Source organism: Nannospalax galili, unplaced genomic scaffold (genome assembly GCF_000622305.1).
Source record: "Nannospalax galili isolate Female #2095 unplaced genomic scaffold, S.galili_v1.0 scaffold461, whole genome shotgun sequence".
NCBI classification, from domain to species: domain Eukaryota; kingdom Metazoa; phylum Chordata; class Mammalia; order Rodentia; family Spalacidae; genus Nannospalax; species Nannospalax galili.
In genome coordinates, this window is record NW_008349975.1 from 3,883,643 (window position 1) to 3,889,312 (window position 5,670).

At 34.7% G+C, this 5,670-nt stretch overlaps 1 protein-coding gene across 1 annotated transcript in view; it reads right to left on the bottom strand.

The window, feature by feature from the left end:
- Gpm6a (glycoprotein M6A) overlaps positions 1-5,670 on the bottom strand; it is a 354,712-nt gene that overhangs the window by 289,310 nt on the left and 59,732 nt on the right. The gene's annotated exons all lie outside the window — the stretch shown is intronic.

Genomic DNA, 5,670 nt, shown 5'->3' on the forward strand with positions numbered 1-5,670 from the left:
ATTAGTGTATTTTTAGAAGTGAATGATGAAGTAGAGGGAAAGTATCAAACCAGGTGGGATTCAGTTAAACAACTTAATGAAAGGAAGAGGACAGATAGAGGGAGAAGCAGGGTGTGTGAATACTAATGACCTAAGGCTCCAGAGAGGCGAAGGGAAAACCAACAGCCAGCAGATGGGAGGGAAAGGTGTCATTTGTTCAAACAACAGTAAACTGGGTAAATGAAAATACTCATCAAAGCCAAGGAAAGGACAGTGAAAATGTGAGTGGTAGGAAAATGTAAGTTCTACAATCGTAGAGATGCCCGACAGCATGAAAATCTTTCAAGAACTTTTCTAATTGTAACAAAATAAACATGTTGTATAAAATTATCATAATTGACACAAATGGAATTGTATTATATTAACATACAGTAAAGATCTGCGACTGTGTGTACACTGACTTTCTTTTCTCTTCTAATTTCATCTATTCAAAATTAGCCAGGTGCAAAGGATTTACATAAATATATTGAACTTCAAGAACAATCAACTTGTATCACAGATGATTCATTTAATTCTAAAGTAATCTGATTATATGAAGATCATGATTATTTATCTTATAGAAATACCATATGACAGACTAGCCAGAACTGAAATGCACAGCATACATATGCAGACAAACAAAAAATAATAGTTTGCCAGGGCATCATGAGGTTCACTGTAATCTCCACACTCAGGAGAGAGAGACAGGAGGATCAGAAACTCCAGACAAGCCTCAGCTACAAAGTGAATTCAAAGCCAGCTTAGGATACATGAGATTCTGTCTCAAAAAACAAAATCATCATTGTCATCATCATCATCATCATCATCTGAAGAACCCAGGAAAACCTCAGGACCAGATTCAACCTCCATGTAAATTATAGTAACACAAATAAAGAATAAGAGGTCATGAATTCGAGAGGAGTCAGGGGCATGGGAGGAGTTGGAGGGGGAAAGGGAGATAAGTGCTATAAATATAGTATTCATGATGAAATTCTCAAAATAAACTTTAAATTAAAAACAGATGAGAACACTATAAGACTATCAGTAACAATAAAGGTAAAATAATATGTTCATACAGGAGGCTTGCTCATGTGAGCCTGCGGTGGCAGCAGTGGCATTGAATATGGGACCCATGTCAGCTCAATTAAACAAGGGCACAAAGGGGAGGTGACAAATAGGTGGCAGGCCAACACTAGATGGTGAGCTATTTGAGACTGATTTCTGCTGGGTGAGGGACAGTATGACTTACATATGGTCACTGGGTGGGCTGACTAGACTCCAGTGGATTTTTTTACACTAAACGACATTTGGGTATAAACACCCGAATGAGTAGGACTCAGCATGTATGACAGAGTGCATAGGGTTCCGTGGGAGGATAGGGGAAGGCATGGATGGAGAAGGAGTCTGAATTTGAGTGGGAAATGTATGAAATTTTAAAAGCACAATAAAATGAAATTTAAAAAAAATATATAAAACAATATGCATAAATAATAAATACTGAAATGTTATGTGAAAAAGAATAGTGGATGCTGTCTATATATCTATATTTTTTAATGTATCAAGTAAAACACTTTAAAGGTAGGTAAATTTATTCTCCATTACATCATTTCTAGAGTCGTGAATTTTGCCATGTAAAACCTATAAATATATTCTGTTAGAATTTATGACAATTTTTCCACAGAGAAATATTCCCAAGGAACAATAATTTGTACAACATGTGAAAATGGCTCAGGAGATGACCTTTTCAGAAACCTGAATTATATCCATTTTAAGGTATGGCAAGAATATAGCCAATTGCAATGTATGGCAAATGATGCCCTTAATTCTCATAATTCTTGGTTGATATCATAGCATTACTTTGTTATTATAACACATCACACAACTTCAAGGCCAATGGGACTCATGGAAGTCTCATGCTGCATATTCAAACTACCCTCTAACAAAATGGAGCTAGGATGTTAATCCCATTGTTTTCAAACATGTTTTAGAATCATCATTAACACTGGCAACACAGATCTCTTCATGAAATAAAAATTTCCAGAAACAATTAAAATTGAATGAAATTTAAAATGCACTTGCTTGGTTCCACTGGCTGCATTTGAAGTGCTCAAGGCCAACATTAGGCCTAGGCTTTGGTAACTGATAGCAGAAATACAGTCTTTTCAACAGTTCAGAAAGTTCTAATGGGCAGAGCTGCTATAATGGTTGTGTGAGTCAAACTTACAGCTAGATGACACCAGTACAAATCATGGCTTAAATGTTCTATAACTATAGAAGCTTGAGCAATTTTCATCTTTTCCTGTCATACTTCCATCATGTATAAAATAAAGGCAATCAACAAAAAGAATTATAATTAAAATGGATACGGAGCACTTTGAAAATTGACTAGCAATCAGTAAAACCAAATTGTTATTGATTACTGTTTTCACTGTAAGAATCAAGGAAAGTCCTAGAAGGATCTAAAGATTAGGAAATCTGAGATGATGTGTTGCATCATCTCTGGAAAGACAAAGGGTCATCCTTTGTCTTCTTTCCTTCACCAAAGAAGATGGTATCCTTCTAACTTCTGAGACCATGGTCAATCTATAAAATAATCCAAAAAAATAAGCCAAGCCTTTGTAGTCCAACCATATCCCTTTCAGTGTTACTTAGAGGGCTTTTTATCCCTCTATTTCTTTAAGTCTTAAAAATTATTGGAACTCAACCTAAAAAAAAAAAACAAAAAACAAAAAAACAGACTAGTGGAACTTACCTTAAAAAAAAAAAAAAAAATTGGAAACCAAGGCATTTTCCATTTAAAAAGGAAGACAACAATGCCTTCCCTATTTTTCTCTAGAACCTTAAAAAAAAAAAAAAAGATTGGAACTCAAGGCATTTTCCATTTAACAAGGAAGACAACAATGCCTTCCCTAGTTTTCTGACAGAAAATAACAAGGCCCTGTAGTATCTAAGCAAAGAAGAGAAAAGGGCTGTGGCCTAATGATTATGTGAAGAGGATGCAACAATGATCACTGAATAGATTCAATACATTCTATTTGAGATCCGAGACAAATTCCACAACTCTTCTTAAGAAGCATCCTGAGAAGTAAAGGAAAATCACCCTTACTTTCCAAACAATGGCTGGAAGTTGAATACATTGGCTTTTATAACCCAATAATCTATGATTAGGAAAGTCTACATATGTATGATAATTCTGTTTCTCAGACAAAGAGCAAGGATCAACTTTTCCAGTTATACACTTCTTCCTGGAGGCCACAGGAGAAAGGAAAACACAGGAGGCTCCTGTGAAGAAGCCTTAGTACATAGGCTTTTGTCCTTTGCTTTTCTTACCAATATTAAGTGGCAAACAGAAAACGTATTTCAAAATTTTTAAAGCACAGCCTTATGGAGCCAAAACATTCAGGTCCAAATCCTGGCTATACAACTTAACTACCTCTGAAATCAAACCATAAGAAGTAATAAGAATAATAGTAAATTCTTGGAATTTTTAATAAGCTAATAAATATAAATTAAAAAACATGTCTGTGTACATATGCCCAAATAGTTAGTTATATTTTTGTCAGCACAATTAACACAAAATCTTTGCATGCATATTTTATTTAAAAGTTCAAAATTTAAAAAGAAAGACCATTTTGAGCAAATAATCTGCCTATAGTCTGCACCATCCTTAAAGCATCTGGCTCTTCTCTAACCAGTAATAAGAAATAACCGCATTCCAAGTAATTGTTAGGAAGTAGAATCCCCACAAGTTGGTTAAAACAACAACAACACAATGGCCTAGTAAAGAGAAAATAATGAAGTACCTGCCTCCATTACCTCAATTAGAAAACTATCATTTTTAAAATCCACTCTGTATCTTGTATACATTTTTGAAAGGGTACTCTTTGTCTTGATTAAAGGAGGCTTCCTGAGAGCTTTGATGGGCCCACAAAGGCATGTGCTAAAATGGGCTTGGGTAGTCTCTTTTTTAATATTATTATTTATGTATTTTATTTATGTTTATTTCTTTCTTCATTTATTTTTTGAGACAGGGTCTTCCTGTACCCCCAGCTGGCCTGGCGTTTGTTATGTAGACCAGGCTACCTTCAATCTCACAGGGATCCCTCTTCCTCAATGTCCCAAGTACCAAGTGTTATGATTCAAAGTACGCACCATCACAACCCATTTGGGTAGTCTCTTATATGCCCCTTTTTCTAGTTCTGCCTTTGGTGTTACTGAAATCAATTTTTGTGGGGGCACTTATGTGTAGAAAATTGAAAAATGTTTCTCCCCATCCCAACAAATGTCAGAAACCTATAGTGATTGACTAGTATAAAATTGTGTTTACACCAAATATGCTCTACATTATGTACTAAATAAGGTTTCATCAGACTGAGTGAGCATTTATTCTGAAAATCTGACCAGGCATGGTAGTATGTGTTCTGATCCCAGCACTCAGTAGGCAGAGGGAGGTGGGTCTCTGAGTTTGTGGACAGACTTGTCTACATAGCAAGTTCCAGGCTAGATGGGGATACAAGGAGACCCTGTCTCAAAAACAAACAAACAAAACTAATGTAAAGTATATGCAGTTGAAGGTCCCTTATGAGTAAATCAGTCTGCAAGTTTTAACAATTCCTGGTTTTTGAAGAAATAGTCAAGAAATTTCTTTTTGATATACAAGGAAGACACATGCTCTGTCTGGTACTTGTCCTGCGGGTAACGGTTCTTTCTTTTCTGGTCATGTGCTAGAAAAACTAGGGGATCATTTATAATTCCCTAAAAATAAATATAGAAATTAATGATATATATGTTTTACTTCACAATTTACTTATTGTTTGTTTGTTTTTGTTTGTTTGAAGCAGGGTATCCCCATAATCCCAACTTGCCTACAACTCACCATATAGACCAGACTGGCCTCAATCTTACAAAGATGCCCCTGCCTCCTGAGTGCTGATATTGAAGGAGTGCACCACCACCCAGGCTTTCTTCTTTCTTTTTAAGAATTTTAACCCAGCTTCACCTGTTGTTCTGGTTTTATTTTAGCTATTTATACTCCTTTGCCTAAATTCCTGTCAGCATTAAAAAAAAAAACTTATTTTGTGTATGTTTGTTTATATCTTTGAGTTTATATATATAATATATATATGCGTGTGTGTGTATTAAACATCTATGAGAATTTACTTAATATTTATTTTCTATATTTATATAGCAAATTATAAGTTATTTCTTCATGAAGTAAAAATATTTAATTACTTAGGCACAAATTAAAATGATGTAGGAAATCAACTACCAGGTAAGTGTACTCAGACACATTAAATTAGTTAAACTTAACTGAAAGATTCAAAGGAACCTGGAAAATCCATCTTCTGATCTCAGATTTTCCATATTCATTTCAAGTAGATACCACATTCCCAAACAGTGTCAGGCAATTTATATCCACAATGAATTTCAAGAAGCAAAACTTATACTTACTGGAAATAAGAAGGGAAAATGAGGAGCATTTCATAGAGGGAATAATCTGATGGTGCTTGGTGTTATCTAACCTAAGAATAAAACAAGTCACATATTCTACTGCATTCATTATTAGAGATTATTTCACAATATTTTAGTGAGAAAACAAAAAATTATAACATAAAATACATAACGAGAAATGGAAAATAAAGGAGAGATGGT